Genomic DNA, 26566 nt, shown 5'->3' with positions numbered 1-26566 from the left:
CAGCAATGAGGCTGTCAGCTGACTGTCTTGCTTATACAGAGATTCTGTTTTAATAACTGGGTATGGATGACAGGTAATGAGCACATCACAAGTCTAAGCTGAGCTGTTCCATCCAACTCTACATCAGTGGTATCTAAAGCTAGCCAGCTTCCAACTTGTTTGTGATTTTCAGAAGTTCTAATTATGGTGTTACTGTAATTGTGAAAAACCTCCAGAAAATAGAAAGTGGAGGCCTGGCAGGAAACTGCATCAGAGACTTTCGATGGAGCCCAAAACAGGAACATTCCCTTTCTTTCTACCTCCTTGTCTCCCCCATCATCATGGACTGTAAAAAGAAAAGGGGAGATAGTCATGCTAAGGACATAACATATAAAAGTCCTTGGATTTACTGGGAATCTTGATCTCCATATGCAATACTCAGTTTTATCTGTTTGCTTTCTGGCCATTAAATTCCTTTTCTCAAATCTGTATTGAAAGTGTTTACAGTCGAGGAACACTTGGCTGCTCAGTGGCATTCATTCTTGCATGGGCTCAGTGGGGCCCTGTGCCAAAGGAAGTTCAAGGCAATAAAACAATTCCTCAAGCCCTTGCAGCTGAGTCATTATTATCCAAGAATCAGGCTATTCATGAAAGAACTTACCTTCTGAATCCTAGTCATGTACTGACAACCCCTTTCACAAAGTGATGGCTATTCCTAGTAAATAAGGGAAAGGAACTGACATCTGAGCACCTGCAGTGTGTTTTACATGTTTCCACATTCTTACAATAGGCCTTAAGAAATGTATTACCTCACTTCACAAATAACGGAACAAATTCTGAGAAATGACCAAAGTTGCTTTAAGGTCATACGGCCAGAAGACTGTTCTGTCTAAACTCAAAGGTCAAGTCCATTCCACTGTGCTCTGCTCTTTCCCCAATCTAAGAAGAGGCAGAGGACGCCCAAATCTCCATTCAGAGTAAAACTATATAATAAAATCCAATGCCCTTTAGATATGAAGAGAGTTGGCCTTAATATAATGCCATATTATGCCTCTGTGTATTTCATCTGCAAAATCCACTGGGTATCCTTCACTTCAAAGAGTCAGAAAGTATCTCTGTGATTAACTCTAGGGTGGGTGTTTAAGAAATGCAGTTGATGATGACTGTGGGAACATTTGCTTCACAGCCATCAAACCAGACCTAATCCCAGCTTCACTGCACTGAGACAGTCAGGTGCCGAAAGAAGTGATGACAGGGGACCCTGGCAGATGTTACGACATGTTAACAAGGGAGGCTGCAGGCCAAGAAAGAGTCATAAAGTGTCTGAAGCATACATTGAAGTATAATTTCAAGTCATCTAACATTGTTGACTGAAAGAGGCTGTCAGAAAAGTCACCCAGTTTTGACCGAAAGAGCCACAGGGACAAAACAGCTGAGCTCCCAATAGGATCTGGTTTTGTCATCAATAACTTCATTGTCATCCAGCTCAGCATTAGGGCTGGCTTTCACATGTAGGGAGGATCGTGTAAGACAGAACATTAGGTCATGGTCATTTTGCCAGAGCCAGTCAAGTGTGTTATACATTTAGAAGAAGAGGAATTTCTGGGCCCTGCCACGTGAATGGACCATAGGACAACCTAGGGTCAATCAGAATGACAATGTCTTGGTTTTACTTACCCTACATGGAAATTGTTTCTAGCACTACGTATGTGACATTTTTATACCATTCAACTTGGAAAAGTGTCACCAGCAGAGTATTTTCATCATATTCACAGAGGTGAATATTAAAGACCTGCCTGTTTATGATGATTCACATACATTACGGTACATTTTAGCAATATGAGTTATCTCCCAAATATGCTGATCAAAAAATGCAATGGTGTACTGAAAGGGCCAAAGAATAAATGTGTCGAAATATAAATATGTTCTGCACAGCTACCATCAACAAAACAAAAATACAACCTACAGAATGGGAGAAAACATTTGCAAATGATGTGACTGACAAGGGACTAATTTCCAAAATACACAAATAGCTCATTCACCTTAATATCAAAAACAAAACAGAAACAAAAACAAAAAACCCAAGCGACTCAATCCAAAAAAGGACAGAAGACCTAAATAGACATTTCTCCAAAGAAGATATCCAGATAGTCAACAAGCACATAAAAAGATACTCAACATCACTAACTGTTAAGAGAAATGCAAATCAAAACTACAATCACCTCACACCAGTCAGAATGGCTGCTATTAAAGAGTCTGCCATAGACAACAAGCTTATGGTTACCAGGTGGGGAAGGGGGAGGGAAGAGATAAACTGGGAGTTTGAGATTTGCAGATACTGATTGGTATATATAAAATAGATAAACAAGTTTCTAGCACAGGGAACTATATTGGATATCTTGTAGTAGCTTATGGTGAAAAAGAATATGAAAAAAATATGTATGTTCATGTATGACTGAAACAGTGTGCTGTACACCAGAAATTTACACAACATTGTAAACTGACTATACTTCAATCAAAAAATAAAATAAAATAAAAAATAAAAATAAAAAAATAAGAAGTCCACAAGCAATAAATGCTGGAAAGGATGTGGAGAAAAGGGAACCCTCCTACACTGTTGGTGGGAATGTACATTGGTGCAGTCACTGTGGAGGACAGTATGGAGGTTCCTCAAAAAACTAAAAACAGACTTACCATATGATCCAGCAATCCCACTCTTGGGCATATATTCAGAGGAAAATATAATTTGAAAAGACACATGTACCCCAATGTTCACAGCAGCACTATTTACAATAGCCAAGACATGGAAACAACTCAAATGTCCTTTATCAGATGAAGATATGGATAAAGATCTTAAAGAAGATGTGGTACACACACACACACACACACACACACACACACACACACAATGGAGTACTACTCAGCCATAAAAAATAATAAAATAATGCCATTTGCAGCAACATGGATGGACCTGGAGACTGTCATTCTAAGTGAAGTAAGTCAAAAGGAGGAAAAATACCATATGGTATCACTTATATATGGAATCTAAAAAAAGGACACAAATGAACTTAACGGCAAAACAGAAACAGACTTACAGACGTAGAGAACAAACTTATGGTTACTGGGGGTAAAGAGGGTGGGAAAGGATAAACTGGGAATTTGAAATTTACACCTCTTGAAGGGTGATGGAAATGTTAGCTATCTTGACTGTGGTGGTGTTTTCACTGGTGTGTACATCTATCAAAATGATCAAACTGCACATCTGAAATATGTGTAAGTTTACTGCACAGGAATCTTACCATAATAAAGCTGTTAAAAAAATATATATAAAATATGTAAAAATAAATATTATATATATATATATTATATATATATATATGTAAAAACAGAAAGATTTCTTTTTCCAAAAACTGAAGGACATGCAAACATCATTTGAAAATTTGGGGTAAAAGTTCACTATCACACTGATAAACAAAGATGTACAAAATAAAACTGCAATGAGTTCACTTTTTTTGCTTCTAATATTTAAAAAAAATCACAATATTGAATGCAACAAAGGGTAGCGTGAGATGGGCTTTCTCATATGCAGCTGATAAAAATATAAATTGCCATGAGCTCGCTGGAAAATAACTTACCAATAGATTTCAAAAATCTTAAAATGTTCGTATGCCTCTGAAAGTACAGTGGTATCAGAAACCCCAGGGGTAGGGCCAAGCAATCTGTGTTTTGACAAGCTATCCAAGTCATTGTGATGCACATTTAAGATTGAGAACCACTGCCCTATGGACTCTCTCCCACTCTCATGGCTTAATGACCATCTGTAGAAAGATTAGTCCTAAATCTACATCTGTACCTTATATGTCTTTTCTGAATTCCAAACCCATATAACCAACTACTCACTTGGCATTTGCCTTTTGATATCACATAGATATTTCAAAACAAACATGTTTAACATTAGATTCAGATATTTCTCCCCCAAATATTCTCTACCTCCAGAGATCCCAATCTCCATAAATGGCACTATCACTTCTACTCAAGAAATCTAAGTGTCATCCTTGATTCCTCCCACCCTCTTCTACTAGGACTGTTGTCTTATAAGAGGAGGAAGAGAAGAGGCGAGGACACAGTGAAAAGGTAGTCATCTGAAAGCCCAGGAGAGAGCTCTCACCAGAAACTAACCCTGGTGGACCTTGATCTGGGACTTCCAGCTTCCACAATTGTGAGAAAGTAAACTTCTGTTGTTTAAGCCACCCAGTGTTTATTATATATTTTATTATGGCAGCCTGAGCCAACTAAAACAGGTAGCTACAAACTGTCCACTTCCTTTCATCCCACTGCTACCATCCTTGTACAGACCGCCTTCATCTCTTGCCTAGACTACTGCAACATCCTTCTAGGTGAGTCTCACCTCCTTCAAATCATTCCTTGTGCTCAGCTAGAGAGGGATATCATCAAGACAGGTTTTTATTTCAAATCCTTCAGTGGCTTCCCATTATCTTTCATATAATGCCCAAACACTTAACATATATATATGTAAGGACGATATAAAAAATATTAACTGAGGGACTCCAACCCCACCCCGATATACTGATCCCTTGTCCCTCCTCTAGACACTTGCTTCCTCAGTGTTGGCATTGCCTCACCAGCACTCGCAAGGTCAGCCTGCTCTTATGTGTCACTTTCTGGCCATGAGGGAAAATACCTAACTGCTCTTCACAGCCCACTGGGGATTCTGGGGATCATCTTTATCTGTGAGGCTGTGCCCACGTCCTTTTCTGTGGCACCCTATGCAAGCCCTGTACCGTATTCTCATTCAGCAACTATCCTGCCCCAATTTTTCTAATGCCTGGCCTGTTACTTTTTTGGCTTAGACTTAAAAGTAAAAAATTTGAAGTTTTTGTTATTGGTTTTCTTTATGGTACCTTCTCCACATCTTGGGGGAATACCTCTTTGCTCACAGCCCAAGTGGTGGAGTGTTGAAGGTGAATGCAGTACTGGCATTAAAAACACATCAATTAATACTTCACAAATTACCCTGTAGCATTGGCTAGAAAGTCTTGTACTCTTGGCCTCTACAAATAGAATAGCTCACTGGTCTCTCTACCTTTGTTGGGGAAAACCCATGCTGACTTAGTTTCTCAAATAGACTATACATAATTTTCCATATAAAGGCTTAAATAGATTATCATACTGTCTCCCACCTTGGGGCCTTTGTACACAGTGGCCCATCTACCTGGAATACTTTTTGCTCTTCCCTTTACATATTCAACTTTTGTGCCTCAATTTAAACGTCATTTCCTTAGGAAGAACGTCTCTGACCACCTTCACACAAGGTTAGGCCTCTTGCCATACATTCCCAGCATACTCAGAATTTCTTTCAACTTGTAATTTTTTGCACTTACAATTACTTACAATTATTTGTTTAGTATCCATCCTCCCTGCTAGGCTATAAATTCCATGTATCTTTTTCTCTAATGCACTCTCAGTATCTAGAGCATGCTAAGTGTTCAATGAATATTTATGACGGGCCCACTAAAAGTCAAATCATTATTGGCTAGGTTTCAGAATTAGGGTTCTGGTACTCTGTCTGTTTATAGTATCCTCCTATTGCAAAACATGCTGGGTTTTTTTTTCAAAAAGTGTTCCATTTGCAATTACTTTTCTGAATGAATCAGAATTTTATCAAGATTACTGTGGGAAGACATTTGTTTGCTCACATACAACCATCACCCTTATACCCTAGTTTAAAATTTTTATCTCCATCGGAATAATCTCATTGTTCTTATGAAACCCAGGCAACAACTTTAGAATGGATAAATGATATATATTTGAATGCAATCAAATACAGCTTCATTTCTGAAATATTATTTCTGTGTAAGATTTCACTTGAAGGGAGAGCTTGAAAGCCACTTTTAAACAATGGCTTTGAGTCTTAGAGAAGAAACAGAACTTCTACAATAGGTTGGACGAAGCCTGGACAGAGATGTGTGAGACATCTGTGGGAATAGTATTACTTCATCCTACTTAGTTTGTGGCTGACTGAAGCATTTACACTTGTAGTTTCCATTTTTATTCTCTTCTCTTACTCTTATCCTACATAATTTTTCCTTCTCCCATTTACACAACTAAGATATGTTTGTCAGCAGGCCGGAGGGAAGGGAAGGAAGCACGGTGGGAAAGGGGGAGGAGAGCTCTAAGGGAAAAAGCTGGGCCTCAAGCACCTCCTAAGCTACGTATAACACAGATTATCCCACCATGAATCTTCTCACTTTTCCTCTTATGCAACCCAGCGGAAAATACAAAATATACTTGACTCTATGGCATATTGGGAATGACACCCACAGATGTATGTCATCTTCAGGACAAGCATGTTGCACCACATTAAAGATATAATTTAGGTGCAGCAATGATCCTCTGAAGTCGACTCAATAGAGAATCCATCTCACTGATTAACCTCAAGACCTGAGTCATCAAGCCATTACAAGCTGTCAACAATATATAATCTTCTGGATGTCAAACCCAACATGTCTCAAGTGGAACTCATTATTTCCTCCACAAACTGGCTTCCCTTCTTAATTTCCTTTTTGAATCTATTCTCCAATCATAATCCTACTCAACCAAATTTACAACCTAGGGGGGCTACCTTTACTGCCCTCTTTTCTCAACCTCCATAGTACAGGGACGAGGGAAGGAGCTAGGACCTATTACTACACTAAAGTAGGTTAGGCACTGACATCAGAGAGTTGTCAAGGTGTAATACAAGGCCAGGCTGGGTCAGAGTGCCCTGTTGCATTCGTTTAAAATGCAGACTTCGAGCCACACCTGAGACCTACTGAATCAGGGTTGGGTTGGGGAATCTGTTAATTCTTCAGGGAACTTCTTAGGTCAACTAAGCAGAATCAATGCTCTAAAAGAAATGATCCAAATACAAAAAGACACACTGTGGAAGAGTAGCTAGGTGAGTAAGGCCCCCTGTCCAAAGGGCTAAGAGGAAGTAAAGGTTGAGTGGAACATAGAGGCAGAAAAATGGAGCAAACAGCCTGTAAAGGTTCAACACTTTCGGAGTCACCTTTTAGATCTGTTCAGGAATAGCCTTCACCAGGATAGGTCAGGAGAGACTCTAGTTTACCAAAAAGAGAACCAACTGGAACAAGTCATGTCAGAGACTAATTCTGAGAATTAAAACACACAGGAGAGGAATATTAGCAACTCAGGCAACAACGTAGCATTCCAGGGTCATCAATGGCCCATAGGACAATAACTCAATCTAACAACAAAGAGACCCAGGGAAAATACAGGAGGCTAGGAGGAAGCCAGGAGGAATGATGGACTTCATTTGTGTCAGCCAGAATTTGGTTGCCAATAAAAAAAGCCATTCTAGCTCATTTAAGCTTAAAGGGATTTAATATAACGAATCAGGTGCTTACAAAATGGTTAGAAAGTCTAAGGAAACAGGTTCCAGGCCAAGTTTCCAGGAGTGGTTGTCACCCATGCCAACCAAGGTAGCTACTGCTTGTGCTGTGGTCAGAAAATGGAGGAATGAGGGGCAAGCTGGGGAGTAAGGATGTGGCAGCCCCGACTGCTGGGTCCAGGCACACTGACTCTGTCTGGATCTGTGTCATTGAAATGGGTGTCCTTGGCACCCACAAAAGTAGGCATCTGACCCTGGGGCCTCTGCTACATTGCCATAGAAAAACCAGGGCCTCCATACATTGCCATAGAAAAACCAGGGCCTCCACATCCCTGCTTGCTAGTGGAAACAGCAGACATGCCACCTCTGTCTCGCTTCTGTCTTCCAAATGTGACATCCATATGTCTGCTAGGGCAGAGGCTGGGCCACATGTGGAATCTGAGGAAGTCTGGGAAATGGAGGCTTCGCTCTCTATCTTCCAGCCTGTCACAAAGGGGAGGCAGGGGCGCTGTGTGAGCCACGGATGATCTCTCTCACCATCACACTCAGGTTTAAGATTCCAGACTAGAGCAGAAGCTATCAGAGGCCAGAGCCTGATGTTAACTGTTTCAGAAGTCCCAGCACTTCACAAAGTGTCTGATGAACAGTAGAGGAAGGAAGGAAGGAAGGAAGGAGAGAAAGAAGGAAGGGAGGGAGGGAGGGAGAGAAGAAGAAAGGAAGGAAGGAAGGAAGGAAGGAAAGTGCTCAGGACTAAGTCTGGGAGAATCTACAGGTGGAAAACACTGGGAAGTTCAGTTTTGACAGTATTTAAAACTTAAGATGAAATGAAGCAGGGACTGACACTAGGAACTCTTATTTCTTAGCAGCTTTTGGTTTCAGTCTGTTTCTCATTTCCATGATTGTAAACTTAATAGTTCAAATTCCTTATGTCTGGAAAAAATCAATTGTCCCCTAACTGGTGTCCTGCCCAATTTTTCCCCATTTTAGTCCATTCTACACACTGATCTCTGACTGGGTTTCCTAAAATAGTGGTCTTCAAACCTTTTACTTGCAAATACTTCCAAAAGAATTTTGTAAAGCTTTGTATCCTCTTGCACATTATTAAGCTGACATCTAAAACTTTTCATCCCAAGCTAAAATAGTTGCAAAGTATGTAACTTCGAGTGTATTGTAAATATTGTCTCTAAAAAATAATTATAGCACTTTAAAAAACATATCCAATAGAATCTAAATACCACATCAGCTATTTTTAAAAAATACACAAACATGCTGTTTTTTAATAATCAGAGATTTTGCATCTTTCCTTTTTCTCTTTGAAATCATACTTCTATTTTGCCTCTACCAAAAAAATGACATATTATTATTGAAAATCTTATGTCAATTATATTAATTATCATAACAAAAGGCATAAATGTCAAAATTATATTTTTTATGTCAGTGACCATAAAGCTGTATGTAAAAATTATTCTGGATTGAGTTATCATTTCTATTACTATTAGTATACTATTGATAAAAACAACATGAATATATTATAAATTTTGATAAGTAATTATTAAACAGAAAAACTTAAATTTTATTCTAAATGTATCTCTTAATGAGCTGGATGGGGACTGGCTGGTTTTGGTTAGGTCAAGTATCTAATTTTTGCTAAAAGTAGATCAGGTATCAATTTAACCATAATTATGTACTACTTACGACTAAAATGAGATAGGGTTCAACTTCAGTTTTATCTCCTCACCTTTTTGTGTTTTATTATTAATACAGATGTTGATAAAATTTTGTTCATGTAAATAAATAGGTGGGGAAAGAAGGAGTTTTATTACAGCAGTGCCCTTCATTCTTTGTACTCAGAATCATATGCCAAAAATCAAGGGAAACCTACACCAAAATTTGTTTTTAATGATCTATCAATTGACAACTCAATTGCAGATCTTCCTGCAATTTTATTAAAAGGAAAGTAGGAAACCATCTAATTGCAAAAGGATTTATTATTCATCCATTAGTGTGATTCCTGTCTTCAACACCAATATCAATACCTATACTGGTGGGTTACAGAGGTTTCTCCTGCAGGGTAATACACTATGGGAAGATTAGGGTGAGAGGGGGCCTTTCTTCTTTAAAATATGAGATAATGGGGGAGAGGTGTGTGAAAGAAGAAGTGAAAATGTTGTATCCTCAAGCACATCAGTTTTTGAAACTGTTTTTTCAGCTTTATTGATGTATAACTGACAAGCAAAATTGTAAGATACCTAAAGTGCACAAATGATGAATATACACATACATTGTGAAAGGATTCGTCCCACTGAGTTAATTAACACATCAATCACCTCATACACCTTGGCTATTGCGAGTAATGCTGCTGTGAACATGGGAGTAGATATCTCTTCAAGACAGTGATTCAGTTTCCTTCAGATATATAACCAGAAGCAGGATTTCTGGATTAATAGGGTAGTTCTATTTTTCATTTTTTGAGAAATCTTCATACTGCTTTCCATAGTGGCTGCACCAATTTACATTCCCACCAGCAGTGCACAAAGGATCCCTGTTCTCCACATCCTTGCCAACACTTATTATCTCTTGTCTTTTAGAGGACAGCCATTCTAACAGGTGTGAGGTGGTTTCTTATCGTGATTTTGATTTGCATTTCCCTGATGATTAGCGATGCTAAGCGCATTTTCATGTATCTGCTGGCCATTTGTATGTTTTCCTTGGAAAAATGTCTATTCAGATCCTTTGCCTATTTTTTAACTGAGTTATTTCCTTTTTTGTTCTTGGGTTGTATGAGTTCCTTGTATATTTTATGTATTAACTCTTCAAGAATAGGTGGTTTGCAAATATTTTCTCCCATGCCATAGATTGCTTTTTCACCTTATGATGGTTTTGCTGTGCAGAAGCTTTTTAGTTTGATGTCATCTCATTTCTTCATTTTTGCTTTTGTTGCCTTTACTTTTGATGTCAAATCGAAAAAATCATTGCCAAAACCAGTATCAAAGAGCTTACCCCTTATGGTTTCTTCCAGGAATTTTGTAGTCTCAGGTCTTATATTCAAGTCTTTTATCTACTTTAATCCACTTCGAGTTGATTTTTGTGTGTGATGTAAGATAAGTGTCCAGTTTTCTGACACCATTAATTAACAGTATTATCTTTGTTTTCTATGATCTTGTGGGTCTTCTGGCTGCAAGTCCCATTAGCTTTCAGAGCCAGCTGTTCTGAAAGCTAGACAAATGGGGGTCCTAACTGTTGGGGTGCTAAATATGGTATCCAAACCCTTCACTTCTCAGGGAAGCTGACAGTTGGGTGTTCAGTCCATTTTGTATGGCTCTGTGCCAGAGGTGAGGTTTATGGCAAGAAAATATCTCAGTATCTCGTGCCTGTTTCTTATTTGTCCAATATATAGGAGTTGCTTGGCTAGCTTCTGGATCTCTTTCAGTGGGAATTGCTCCAGGTACAGCTGTACTTTCAGTGCATCCATGGAAGGAGGGTAGCTAAGGAGCCTCTTAGGTTGCCATATTGGTCCTCTATCCAGAAATTATTTTTTCAGATCAGTTTCAAGGAGTGCAAAGAGTAACTAAATACCCAGAATCTGATTTCCTTAAAACTCTTTTTGGCCGACATCTCTCCTGTAAAGTACTTGTACCATAGTTTATGAACAGGTACAGTTGGAAGACTGCTATCCCAAAACAGCACAGCTTGCCTAAGTGGTATCTCCTTATTGGCATAAAATACTACAACTTAAGAAAAATTTTAAAAGTTGAGAGTGACTAATCATTTAAATATGTATATTTAAAAGAGCTCACTATGAAGTGACTTGACAATGGGAAACGTATGTGCAATGTCACCACTTCTAGAACTGACAGGTATTTTTGCAGTTATTATTTCTAACATTTTACCCAAAATGTAGGGTTTCTTTTTGCACAAGAAATTGTTGTTATATCAACAGAGCATTTTACAACTTGAGGAAATGTACTTCTAAGAAGAAAGGGGTGAGCAGGAGTGAGTGGTAGTTTATCGTTCTTGCTCCTGCTGTTCCATAGCCAAAAGAAAACTTCCTCTAAAGCTTAGCAGTCAGTCATTAACGAGTACTGGAGTCCTGTTCCCAGGCCTCACCTACAGAGATTCTGATGCGGAACTTCTGTGGTGGGGGCAGCACTCCAAGCAGGATTTGGGTGCAGGAGGTCTTTTGGTCACACTTTGGGAAACTGCCTAAATGGAAAGTGTCTTAGAAAATGTATAAATTGAAATTTGTAGAGGTGATTTATAAAATGAAAAGGTTAAGAACAAGGGGATATGCTAGTTTAGCTGGATTTGGAGCAAGGGAAACCACTACAAAAGGCACAAATGTTATTTGTTCAGGACTGACTTAAACAGTAAGAGTACAACCTTGTCTGTGCTAATTGTCCATCTCCAATGGCTCTCTGAGGGCTGAAGGTGAGCTCTGACTGGTGAGCTCGCCCTGTGCTCTGAAGTGTGTGGGCTCCCCCAGGGAAGAAGAGGACCCATCGAGTCACCTTACTATTCTCGTAGCAAAATACTTTATATGCTGGAAAAGGGCAGACGGTATCTCCTCTATAAGCTACTTTATAGGCTAAATAATTTGAATTAAAGAAAGATCTGATTTTAACATGATTTCTATTGTGCGAAGATGCCGGGAGTTCTTAAAAAATTTTTTTAAATAGGTGGAAGAGGGCACTATGAAGAGGTTGAATAGCTCAATAGAACTCAATACATTATAACAGAGAGGAAAATACCTCTACTTTTACATTTGATAATACTTATTCATTCATTAGTTCATAGTGCAATTGTGCTGTAAAATAAAAAGACAATGACGAGGTAAAATAAGAAATAGTGCACTCTTTGGGATAAAAGGTAGAATTTTTAAACAAACAACCCAATCCAAAAATGGGCAGGAGACCTAAATAAGCAATTCTCCAATGAAGACACACAAACGGCCAATAGGCACACGAAAAAATGCTCAATATCACTAATTATCAGAGAAATGCAAATCAAAACTACAATGAGGTATCACTTTACAGCAGTCAGAATGGCCATCATTCAAAATTCCACAAATGATAAATGCTAGATAGGGTGCAGAGAAAGGGGAACCCTCCTACAGTGTTGGTGGGAATGTAGTTTGGTGCAGCTGTTATGGAAAATAGTATGGAGATTCCTCAAAAGACTTTGAATAGACTTACCACATGATCCAGCAATCCTACTCTTGGGCATACATTCCAGTGGGAACCCTAATTCAAAAAGATACATGCACCTTGATGTTCATAGCAGCACTACTTACAATTGCCAAGACATGGAAACAACCTAAATCTCCATCCACAGATGACTGGATAAAGAAATTGTGGTATATTTATACAATGGAATACTACTCAGCCATAAAAAATAATAAAATAATGTCATTTGCAGCAACACTGATGAACCTGGAGAATGTCATTCTAAGTGAAGTAAGTCAGAAAGAGAAAGAAAAATACCATATGATATCACTTATATGTGGAATCTCAAAAAAAAAAAAAAAGACAAATGAACTTGTTAGCAAAACAGAAACGGACTCACTGACATGGAAAAAAACTTATGGTTACCAGCAGAGGAAGAGAGTGGGAAGAGATAAATCAGGAATTAGAGATTTGCAGATACAAGCTAAATATAAAATAGATAAACAACAAGTTCATACTATATAGCACAGGGAACTAGATTCAATATCTTGCAGTAACTTATGGTGAAAAAGAATATGAAAATGAATACATGTATGCTCATGTATGACTGAAGCATTATGCTGTACATCAGAAACTGACACAACATTGCAAATTGACTGTACTTCAATAAAAATGTTATTTTTAAAAGGTAGAATTTTTAGTATACATTAATTTGTTAGATTTGCAGTCTATGCTTAGTTGCCTACTTAATTAATAAAAGATTATTTTTTATACATGAATATATATTAAAATTCTTTATAGCAAGAGGTGCTAGAGGTCCTTATAGAGAAGTCAGAGAACATAGGGAGAGGGTAATGAAATGGTGACATTAAAGTATATCTTAATGTTTGTGAAAATGACTATTCCTTTTCAACCTATAAGCACAAAATAAAGTGCTACTATAATGTAAGGTGACTTTTTTACTTTTTATTATTGAAAGTCTCAAACATATGCAAAAATAGATTATTATAATGAACCTCAAATGTCTATCCACTGATATTATTTCATCTATACTCCTCAACACTGCCCTCTCCTCTCACCACTGGATTATTTTAGAGCAAATCCCACATCATTTCACCTTATTATTTCAGGATGTATCTCCAAAAAATGATTTTAAAAGACATAACCACAATACCATTCTCATATCTAAAAATTAACAACATGTGCCTCTTTTAAAATACACTAGAATTTGCACATGCAAAGGAGTATTCTCTTCAAAGAGTCATCTTAAAAGGTGATAATGATGCTAGCATTTCTAAAAACATTTTTGGAATATTTCCCAGGATTATATTCAAGATTTATAAGGTATACCTTAATTATCCCAAATGATGATAAATTTTTACTCTTCAAGGGTAGGCTTAACTTGAAAATAGTCAAAAGTCTTTGGGAATAAATCCCAATAAATAGGGGGAGTATTAAGACTGAGCAGGACTGGTTTTGCTAAAGGGAGTAATATACACAGAGAGGCAAAAGGTGTGTCCCTTTCATGAAAGGAGTCTGATGCTCATAAACTAGCTCAGAAACTACCCTCATTGACCAGAGATGCTGGGTAAGAAAAAGAGTTCTGTTTTATTGGGAGCAGAAGCAGGAGTGAAACTAAGAGAATAATGTGAGAGGCAGCTGGGAAAGAGCCAGCCAACTGCTGAAAGGAAGTTATGCTTAATCTTTGTACCCTAAATTCCAGTGATTCCAGCCACTTTCAGGATTTATCTTGCATTTCAGGCCTGCGTGCTTTTGCAAACAATGTTCCCTGTAATTGGAATGCCTACTCCCACTGGGTGGACTCACTGGGTGAATCTCTAGTCATCCTTTAAGACCTTGATCAAATATTACTACATTCCTTGACTCTCTCTCGCACAATTAGTTATCCCATTGTCTGGCCTAGCTGTACTTTATAGGTATATCTTTGACATCTCTGTGACTACTCTGTAATTATTCAGATATGTCTATATTTCCCCAGTTAGACCGGGAGCTTCATTTTTGTATCTCTGGCACACAGACAGTGACTAGCACATAATAGGCCTTCAGTAATCATTTGTTTAGTACACAGATACAATTCATAAGCTGTGTATCTTTACATGGTATAGAGCTGGAAGTGTCCTCATAATGCAGCAAAGTAGTTAGTTGTAGGTTTGAAACATTATAAAATAAAGCAAAGAAGAAAATCCCTACGCAAGAGAACTGTTTGTAACAGAAACCCTGGAAGTTTCAGATGTTGACAGTGGAAAGTTACAGCACAGAACTGCGCAAAGAAATGTTAGCAATTTCTTTTCCTCTTTTTAACAATAAAATTTCCAAATCCATTTTGGGGATCATAATTATTTTATTTTTCTTTGAGGGATTAATACTTGGGGAGTTAACAAATTAAGTACCAGTGAAAATTAAGTTTAAACTTAGTTGATGTACATTTTTCTCAAAATAAATTCGGAAGGCAGAGCACAAAGCATAAAAAAAATGAATCAACTACTTCAAAGGAAATAGATGACTGATTCTTAAGGTCACTGTGTAAAAACTAAAGAAATTTGGAATGACTGAAACTATTAAGTATGCTCTCTTGTCAGGACGATTCATATACTCCTCTCATTTTCTCTCCCACCTTCTGTCCCAGAGCAAGAACCCCAACCACTCCCACTCTAGTGACCTGGCCTTGGGCCTTGGCGGGAAGCAGAAGCAATTCTTCCAGCATTGTGCCAGTGGCGGTGCCACACCTGCCGCACCTGTGGCTTAGTCCTAGGATGAGAAATAAAGGAGTCTGTGGGTAGCCCAGGTGGGTAGAAAGGAGAGCCACCTGTAAAGAACAATTGCATCTGATGTCACCTGTTCTTGGTTGAACCTGAATTTTATCCAGACAATAAAACCTGTTTTTCAGAGTGATTGCAGAGCTCCGGCTGGCTCACAGCATATTTTCAAACTAACTTTTTTTTTTTAATTCAGTAAACCCACAAAAATATTTACAATCCTTCTTTTCAGGTGGTAAAGAGCCTATTGAACCATGCTTGTATGAAAACAACCTGATTTGGATACAGAAGAACAGGACTGAAGTAGTTGAGCAACAGGTTTGCTTGGTTTTAAAGGTTACATTGCACAACCTGGGCAAGACATCCCATGATATGAAAGATTGTTCTAATTCAACCCAGAAATTCGGCCAGACCACCCAGGGACTTAAAAAAGCTCTTCAGCCTTCACAAAATAGCAAGGATCTCACTGACCTCATGACACATGGCCTCTTGGAGCCTGTGGCCACTCTCAACTTGAGAATATATGAAATAACAGCACTTAGGTTTTTCTAGTTTTATAAAGGAAATCTTTAAAAAAAGAAAGAAAAAAACAGAATCCAAAATTGTAGCCTGAAATGAATGCATGAACACAAAGTTGAGACTACAGAAATGATGCTAATCCAAATAACAGTACCATTTTTATATTGTTTGAGGACAGTGTATTTTGATTGTTACATATAAGGAATTGCACATTCTCAATAAGAGAGAAACAATGAAATGTTCAAGATTCCCTTTTATCTTTTGAAATATCAAATACCAAAAAGTAAGATTTAATCTGTTTCCCGATTTCAGAGTTATATGAGAGATACCTTCTTAAATTCTCAGAGAAAACAAATCTAAAATATTTAAAATGATCTCTCTAAATGTATTTATTAATGGTTTCAATGTGCTAAATTGAGATATATTTGTTTTTACCAAAGAGGGTTTAATTTTTATTTGCTGGGTCTAACTTTTGCATATGAAAGTTCAAAACTGTTCATTGTGACTGCTGCTTCCTAGTTAATCATCAATTCAGTTCACATTAATAATGCCAATTTTAACATGCGGATCTATCCATGACATTATACTTGCCTGGAGGAATCAATCATTAAAAGGATGAGAGAGAATTCATCACCCTTATTACTTCTTTTAACCACATTCATGAGAATAATGCACCAATTATTATACATTAATCTTAATAGGTTTCTAAGGGCAGATTTCTGCCTGTGATTTGAGCTTATAAGCCTTTTCTAAAGAAATTCTACTTAAAAAGTCAACTCATTGCATCAAGAAATTGATCACTCTATAATACAAGACAAATTCTTTCTGAATTTTTTTACTATTAAATAATTTCAAACTTACAAAAGAATTGCAAGAATAGGACATAAAATTTCTGATACCCTTCCTCCAGATTCACCAATTTTTACCAGTTTGTCATATTTGCTTTAGTGCTTGCTTTCTCTGTGTCTATATTTATAGATATTATTTTACATAACCAGGGGATTTTAACATTAATACAGTATTATGTAATTGTCTTATATACTGTCCATATTCAAGCCTCACCAATAATGATATTTACAGCAAATTTCCCCCTAATCTAGCATCTAATCCAGGATTACTTATTGCACTTAGTCGTTATATCTTTTAATCTCCTTTAATCTGGAAAGTTTCCGAGCCATTCTGTTTTTCAGGACACTGAAATTTCTTAAAGAATATAGTCCATTCGTTTTTATAAAATATCCTCCAATTTGGATATCTTTGACGTTTCCTCATTGTCAGACTAAAGTATGTTATTATCAGCAAAAACGCTAAATAAATGATGTGTCCTCAGGGCATCGCATCAGGAGTACACAATGAGAGCTCTTCTCATTAGTGATTTTAATTTGATCACTTGGTTGAGGTGATGCTCCTTAGCAAAACAAGATAAATTACTGGCTGAAAGAAGTAAATAATTAGATGAAATTTTAGAATTATTTTGTGTGGGTTGTTTTCTGAGTATTAAAATTTTGTTTTTAATGATACAATACCAAGCACACAAAATAAGAAAATATACAGGCCTTGCTATTAAATGAAATGCCAGGAATCCTGACCAAGAGATATTATTTATTGTATCAATGACTACTGGGACTACATGACCTAATCAAAGTAGCTTTGATTTATTTTATGCATCTTACCTGCAAAACACTTCATGTTATTTCTAAACTTTATTACACACCTGAAAATTTTTAATTTCAGCTCCATTTTGCTTATGAGGCAAGAGAATTCCATTGGGATTAACAAGTAGTAAGTGGAAAAGACAAGATTTGAACTCAAAGCGACCTGTATCTCAAAGCCCTGCTTGTTCTAGCATAGCATATTGTATTTATTTTAAATGAAAAATCTAAATTTCTCTATGTTAGTTAAAACCAAATATAAATGTTAGTAATTTTTCTCCATATAAAAAGTAGATTAACTTTTGAAGATAAATTTTTAAAATACTAATGGTAAATTTTTACAATTATTTTAAGAGTATATTTTAGAATAGGCACTGGAAATAGTAGAAATCTGGTGTGCCAACTTTAAGTAAGACTCGGTGTATATACTGAACTTTTATTTATTTATTGAACTTTTACTTGCCATGTATCTCCCTCTTTATCATAGACTTTCCCCCCTTTTCTACAATTTCCCATTTAGCTATAGTGTTCATCTATATCCTTCTTTCTGGATATTTGGATCTCTGGATCTTTCTCTCTCTCTCTCATTTTGGCCTCTTTCCCTTTCCAAAAAATTTTCCACCTCTTTAGTGTTTCCTTCTTTCCAAGATATCACAGCTAACAGGGACTTAGGCACTGAGGATCATCTCAAGGGATCAGCCCTAAACCCTATGCCATTTAGCACTTCTATTAGTAATTTGATGTTGATAATTAATAGTAATTCCAAACTGAATGGGATGGCTGCAACCTAGGAAATTCACATTAAAACAAATTTCTAACAAGATAGGAAAATGGATGGATAAGAACAGTAGATGCTTTGCGGGAAACCAGCAGTGTAATTACTTTAGGAAAGAAAAATAATCTGTCCAAGCACAAGGTGGCACAGGATGGGCTTTATACAATATATCAGGAAAGTATAGAAAAGAACAGAGGATGAGAGTGATTCCCATTCTAAATATGAGCCAAGAAAGTAGCACAGTTGAAAATGTATCTAGTATTGTTATGTATGAACAATTTTACAAAATTGATTAACCATAACTTCCTTTGTTCTCAGCTTTGCTTAGTTCTAAGTTACAGTAATGTTTCTATGTTGACTGTTCACATTTTAAATTTATGCATCCTATGGAAATACTGGAAAAATAAATGCTTACAGATATATTACAAATTACTTAGATTCCAGGAAAAACCAACCAAGAACTTTAAAGGACATAAAATCAGGCCTATAAGGACAAATTTAAGAAACTGAACTTACTAGTCTACAATATATTACAGAACTGTTAATGTGGACTGTATTACAGCAGAAAATTTTTCAGATAAGGCCATGGAAATATTATTTATAGAATCAAAAACTATTTGAACTACAGGATCTACTAATAATATGTACTATTCACTGTATGGATACAAACTGCTAAGCATTTTATTATTATTTCCAAACCTTACACAGGCCTGAAAGGAAGTAATATTAGCTCTAACTTATTACTCAGTAATAAGCATTTTATTCTTTAATCAATAGGTGCTTACTTTAAAAAGTAAATGCCTGCTGGGGAAAAAAAAATCTTTTCAATCAGTCATATCTAAAAGAAAAGCATTTCATCAGATAATCATTTTGTTCCACTCAGTATCTAATAAGTAGCTGTTCTAATAGGGGAAGGGAAGGAGAGGACAGAATAATTGGGGATACCAAGACTTGGTGGGGACCAGTTTGAGTTGAGCATCAGAGCAGGACTGTGTCACTTAAAGGGTATAGAGGGCACATTACAATTTGTTCTGCACCTTGCATGGTGACAGTCTCCCTACTCCCACTGAGCATTATCTGCCTGAGTTTGGGAAGACGCCCTGGTGAGGGAATTTCCCTCCAGCATATCCCCATCAGCATAGCAGGCAGAGCCAGAGAAAATGCAGGAATCATACATGGTAGCTGCAAAGATGAACTTCCTGATTATAAGGATGAGTAAACACTGGAACCAGCTACTACTCAGATAGAGTCTGTAGAATCTCTATCCTGAAAGGAGAAGTTCTCCCATGGGAAAGACATCTGTGGACCACATACCACTGACTGGACATGACTGGACATACTGAGGGAGGACAAGCTTTGCTTCGAATGAGAAGCAAAGGAGATTTTTTATTATTATTATTATTATTATTATTATTATTATTATTATTATTATTATATCCAGTGAGTAAAGTATTCATTTCTGTCCAAGGCAAAAATAGACACCACGTTACAAAAAATTTTTATTCTGCAAGAGATCTAGTAAACAGACCATCTGGAGAACTTGAGTCCAGGTTTTCAGAACTGTCGATTGTTTTTTAATAGGACATCCCTAATTGTTTTAGGTAACAGAAGTACTTCCAGTTGAAAATTGGTAAAGGGTAGGCAAATTCTGGGGAACTTCATACACTAAAATATGCTTTTATGATTTCTCTAAACTCCCGTGTTCCCCTAAACAAGTTTATAAGCATTTGACAGGAAAACAGTGGGAGAAGTGGGGGGAGGTCTGGGTTGAGAGCACAGGAAAAGTTTAAGCACCTGGATTTTATTCACTTAGTTCACTGATTATTGTCTCACTGCCAACAACATCCTTCTCTTCACAAAAAGGCCAACAATTATGATCAGTGTTCTCTTGTTTACTTATTAAAATATGAGTGCCTATTATGTACTAGGCAAAGAATTAAATTGATCCAATAATTTCACACCTTATTGCCATTTGAAAGAACATTAATATTATTGTATCTCTGTTTCTTCATGTGTCAAATTGGTGTGCTAAAGGACATTGAACTAACTAGATGATCTATGAAATCTCTTTCAATTTTGAAATTATACATTTGTGCAGGCTCTTTAGGTTGATACTGCTGCTTGTGTACTATGCAGTCAGACCCCAGCTCTGCCACCTCCTCAACGCGGAGCTTTGGGCAGGTTGCCTAAACCCCTTTGGAACCAGCTTCCTTGTGTTACTGCCATCATCACAATGCTCACTTGGTACACTTTTTTGGTCAAGTTACTTAATCCAAGTCTGCTCCCTCATATACGAGATGACATGAACAGGACTTGAAACCTTATAATATCTATAAAAAATTCCTAACATAATGCCTCACAATGTTTCTCATAGGAGAGCCTCAGAAAGTTAATCCCATCCTTTCTGCTGTCTTTGGAGAGACCCCTCACCCATTTCAAACTAATGTCACACACAATTTCCCATGAAAACAAAGGGCAGAAGTTGAGAAAGCTGTTAAGTTTCACACTTTGGAGTTTGATACAGGCTTTGCATTTCAACATTTTCTCTTTTATCTATTATCACCCATTATGATCCAAATCATCTGGCCTATGTATTAGTTGTGTACCCAAAGACAAGGCTCAAAATAAATGCATGTGAATGTGACCAGAAACATTTGCTTTTATTAGAAATACAAATGGCCAGGTCAAATAACCAGATAAAAGTTTATGGAAGTCTGGAAATTTTTCTGTGTATTTTTGATCCTTTGCCCATTGTTTTAACTGTTTGTCTTATTAACTATTTTAAATGTTTTGCCCAAATTAGACCCATAGGATATTTTTACAGAAGTTTTCTTTTTTTTCTTTTTAACTGTATATCCTCACTGTGATATAGGTAAAAGTCTAACTATCTATAGATCTTATAAAAACAGTAGTTGAAAACAGAATTTTATATATATATGAATGAATTGACAATAAGCATAATTTTTCCTTAGAACCAGGTGGGTATGTGAATCACATATAAATACTTAAGGACCATCTAAAGATGAGATATTCGTGAACATTTCTAGGGCATATGCAGAACTAGCATATACATCATGATATCAATAAATATCCTTCTGGATTAATGAAAACAAAAGCTCTCAGAAGGTCTGTGAGTCTTACAAAGTGTTGTCTTCAATATTTCTTTCATCGTTTGCTAAGTGGACACTCTAAGAGGCATAGCAATTATTTAGTCTATCCTTGTTCATGTTACCATGGCGCCAGATTACAAACTTAATCTACATTTCTTCAGCTTTCATAGACATCTACTTAACATTATGTCCTTGAACTTCTGCCAAAAGCCTATCTTGAAAAGACCATGTGAAGAATAGTTTGGCATCTTTCATAAAATTGCAATTTGACAACACTTTTGTTCATCCAATGTCCTTCATAACAAGATCTGCGTGGTAAATTTTTCTTTGAGTTCAATGCTAGGCAATATATTTTCCTTCTAAGCAACCAGTAATGTTTCATTTTAGTGGTTAGTAAGACTACACAACTTTTATTTCCCTTTTAATCAAGGAGTCTAGAGTTAAGTTTTCTACCCAGTTTTAACATCTAGTCATTCTTAAGGTTTCAGGTTAATTAGTCACCATCTGTACACATCCCTTCCACTCCCATAGCCCTGTTCATAAACTGGCTTTTGTTCTTTCTCTCTCTCTTTTAAAAATGCCTCTGTATTTCATTATAAGCTAATTCAAATCTTTTTTTTAAAGAGTACAGATAAATAATTTTACATTGTCAAATTTAATAAGAAAATTTTTTCTTAATTTAACTGTTACTGTAATTAAAGCTAATGCATCTGAGTACATAATATTAAAGCTTAAATTTGACTCCTGGTAAACAATACTTTGTCACAAGACACAAATGCTATGGATGTGTGTTTATTTAGATGTAATCTACTGACATACTATAGTGGTAGTATATATGGTTACCTCCAAATATGTCCAGCAGCTGCAAATAGAAATATGTATGCTATAAGTACAACGCCATGCACTCCATATACTCTGAAAACTTCCTTTAATTCTATAAGCTTATGGCCTTATATTTACACTTAAAGAATCTCAATCGTTCCCTGGATTTATAGTCCAAAAAGAAGTAAGTCTGATGTATTTCTGGCTGTGGTTTCTGAAGTTTTTATCCCCTTTGACTTTGATTAGCTGAATATTTGAGGTCATCTTGAAATACGAACCTTGCCAGTCCAGGAACTATGTAAATTTTGTACTTGTCCTTGAGAAGACCCTAATGAAGATGACTGTATTCTCCTTGACTCAGCCTTAGTGATATGCACGCATCAGAAGGGCTTAGCTGTGGAAGCTGCTGTGTAAGAACTGGACACCCATCACCATATAAAGACATTTCAGTAGTACTCTTTGGTTCTAATAAAGTTAGGGGTCAAACCTTCTTCCAGTCACCATCATCTATGAACTCGGACTTGGCTATATTTGGGTAGGAGAACAGGAAGCATTAATGTCAGTGGTGGGAAGTACAAATGCAAGAGCAAAAATGAGGAGGAAGTGCCCTCTGGGTGCTGTCACCAGATCATTTTTGACCTCTGTTTAGTAAGTTAGGACTCTTTTGGGTTGGTTCCAAGTATATCAGGGAAGAAAGCCAGCTCTAAAATGAATGTTATGCTGATCATTTGATCATTGCATGAAAATTGAGAAGGGATGAATTACCTTCCCTTCCTTTTTGGCCTTCTATTCAGGAACCCATGTCATTTAAGCAACTCTATTCTTGAAAAAGGAAGTCAGTCATACCTCCAACCTAGAAAACAACTGGAACAAATATATGTGCTGAGAGAAGCATATTTATGGGAGATTATCTGAAGGATATGAACTCAATCCATTCCTCAAGATAAGCAGTCACAAACTAAAATTGATATAACCCACAGAGATATTTTGCTTGGCCCACAATGTATTTTTAAAAATTTGAGCCACCATTGGAAAACCATGAGATTTCAAATATAGATGGTGGCAACACTGTCCTTAGTGTCCCCACATGGCAACATCTGTTGGAGTTTGGGACATGGCAGTTGCTCCCTTTACTTGGGTCAGGGGCTCTCCAGGTGGTCCCAGTCCCTACATCTCTACATTTGCTATGGCTACAGATATTCTAAAATCAGAGAGGCCAGCAGAGAACCGCATGCCAGGATTGGATTGCTACTGCCATTCTAGTGTCAGTATTGCTTTTACTGTTTCACTTCAATGGTTGTCATCAGCCTATATTTGGGGATGCTATGAAACAGCCTCAGAAACTCTGTATCCAGCTGTAGTAAGAAGGTGAATTTCATGTTCTTTACAAAGCGGAATCTTCTGTGAGGACCATTACGGAGATTTTCTTCTGGTTTTCTCAGGAGAACTAGTTATGCTCATCCTGAGCAATAAGTTTGCTTTCTTCTCCTAAATATGGTATTCTGTGTACCTCACAAGCTTATTCCCATTGCACTGATTGCTAGAAAGTCTAAAGACAAACTTGCAGCCCATTCTTGGCAGCTGTTTAGGGCTCCAAAGTGTGTGTGTACTCTTGGCTGCATCTTATACTTACTCCTGTCCTTTGCCTCAGCCTTCCCTCTCACTTTATTTAACAGGTAACACGTAATGTATTTTATTTTATTTTTATAGACTTTTTTTTTTGCCATTGGCTTCTTTTTTTTTTTTAATTCTTTTTCATGGGGGATGTGATTAGGTTTTTTTAAATTAATTTTTATTTAATGGAGGGACTGGGGATTGAACCAGGACCTCGTGCATGTTAAGCACGCACTTTTCCACTGAGCTACACCCTCCCCCAATATATTTTAATCAAGAAATAGAAAGAAGATAGCAAAAATGGAATACCTAGAGAACTCCTTTTGATATTAGTTTTTAAAGAAAATAAATAGCCACAGTTAAAGAATTCAAATAGTACAGAGAATAATAAGTTAAAAAGCTCCCTCCTCACCTCCAAACCCTCTTCTCAAAAGTCACCACCTGTAGACACATACACACATACATGCACTCAAATACATAGATTCACACAAATATTTAGATATCAGGGTATAGATACATCATCACAGTGGCAAAAAGAAGTTCCTTTTCAAATACTTAATACATTATGGAATATAGGTTAGATGTATTTTAACAGGAATATTATTTTCTTGCTCTGAATACTGTTAATTGTTTTATAACAATTCACAGTACTAGATTTTCTTTCAAGTCGAAAGTATTACTTGTAGATACAAGAAAAATAATACTGACTGGATATTTTATGATACTAAAAAGTTACTATTTTTTTTGGAAGTGTAATGATTTTGTAATTATGTTTAAATGGTGGAGTCCTTACCTTTCAGACAAATTACTAGATATTTACAGAAAAAATATGGTACTTGGGAATTAAAATAGAAAACAAAATTGGTCAATTTTTGTTGAAGCTGGGGATATATGGATTTTATACTATTATTATTATTATATATGTTTCAAGTTTTCCATAATAAAAAGCTTAACAACTTCATAGGTACTATTACCTTTATCTAAAATGTAGTAAAACTAAGTTTTAAAAATATCACCTGTCTCTTTGAATATGTTTTTAACATTACTCAAGAAAAATATAAAGTTTCTCAAATTACAGAAGGCATTAGTTTGCAGTTCTAATATGCAACCGTTTTTTTTTTTTTTTTACAGTTGCATTGAAAACACATACCATAAAATCCACCGTTTCAAAGCATACCCTTCAGTGGCTTTTAGAATTTTCAGAGTTGTTCAACTATCACCACTATCTAATTTTAGAACACTTTTATCACCCTCAAAAGGAACCCCGTGTCCACCAGCAGCCTAGTGTGTGATCTGATTGCAGACTTACTCCACTGTAATCTGGCTCTTTCTTTTACAACATCAGTACAGGAAAATCATCTACTCTCCTGCACAGATACCTAATTATTTATAAGCACTTTTCCTATCCCATTGGAAGAGTAAGATCTCACTTATGGCACTTCCTTTCTTTTCATCTTTTCATCACCCCCACAACACAACATACACACTCACCTTCTACTGTAGACTGCAGTGATTATCCCGAAGTACAGCTTCCTGAAAGAGGATTATGTATCCCCACCACAGACGGCAGGTTCAGCCCCTGGAATGTGAGCAGATATGATATACATAATGTCTAAGCAGAAGCTTTACAAGACATGGTGAGTCTCCACCAGCCATCTTTATCTGCCATGAAAAGGTATGTCCCAGAATGGCAACGCTCCTTAAGCCAAGGTCCTGAAATGAGGAGACGTGACCCTGACTTGAACTGACAGAACTTCAAACGACCCACATCCCACATGTAATAAGAGCAAGCTGCTGAGATCACAATTTAGAGAAGTGAATTCATTTTCAAGTGGTTTTCAAATTCTGAATAAATGCCAGCTCACTTTTATTTCACTGAATTCTTATTTCTAAGTATTCACAGAGAAAACTAGCTGCTAATGAGGAACTGTAGACCAAAGAAGAAGTCCTACCTTCCAAGAACTTACAATCCTGTTTATTATAAGAACAATGGCATTTGGAAACATTCGACTTTTGCCTTCAGAGATACTACTGCAAGTCAGTTCTTCCGGTACCACCAGGGACAGGAAGATCACGCTTAGAGATACAAAAAGCTAACAGACATAGGGACAAGGATACTGCTATAGAAACTAATAGAAAAATCCATGTTTTTGTGAGAAAGTGAATTTTTCTGAAGCCCTTGGCTGTGGTAGATACTGTGGAGAGTTCCTAATTGGGCCACAAGAGGTGTCTAACAATCGTTGCCAGTGAGCAAGAACAGAAAAATCATGGTTTATTAGAATTTTGTTTAAAGCAAATCAGCTAATTTTTAAATTAAAGGCTCCAACTGTTCTAATTATGAGATCACATATGGAATTCATATGAGAAAATGGATGTTTACAAACTTATGGTTACCAAAGGTTTGGAAAGGTTTGGAGGGAGGGGTGAATTAGGAGTTTGGGATTAGCGGATACAAACCACTATATATAAAACAGATAAACAAAAAGGCCCTACTGTTTAGCACAGAGAAGTATATTCAATAGCTTGTAATAACATCTGATGAAAAAGAACATATGTATATAACTGAATCACTATGCTGTTCCCCAGAAACTAATATCACACTATAAATCAAATGTACTTCAATTTAAAAAAAACAGTTAAAAAAAAGAAAATGGATGTTTGTAGAATGAAAAAAATATATTGATTTGCCATAGAGTTCATTCAGAATTGAGCTCTCTTGGTAAATAATATATTGTTCCACTTTAA

General features: G+C 36.7%; 1 long non-coding RNA gene across 1 annotated transcript in view; it reads right to left on the bottom strand.

Moving 5' to 3' along the window:
* LOC140697447 (uncharacterized) overlaps positions 1 to 26566 on the bottom strand; it is a 74417-nt gene that overhangs the window by 19373 nt on the left and 28478 nt on the right. Inside the window, exon 3 of the long non-coding RNA XR_012074557.1 lies at positions 25313 to 25400. This is a non-coding gene — a long non-coding RNA (uncharacterized lncRNA). The remainder of the gene's footprint in view (positions 1 to 25312; positions 25401 to 26566) is intronic.

Source organism: Vicugna pacos, chromosome 7 (genome assembly GCF_048564905.1).
Source record: "Vicugna pacos chromosome 7, VicPac4, whole genome shotgun sequence".
NCBI classification, from domain to species: domain Eukaryota; kingdom Metazoa; phylum Chordata; class Mammalia; order Artiodactyla; family Camelidae; genus Vicugna; species Vicugna pacos.
The sequence above is the reverse complement of the archived record's forward strand: the minus strand, read 5'-3'. Positions and strand labels throughout refer to the sequence as shown.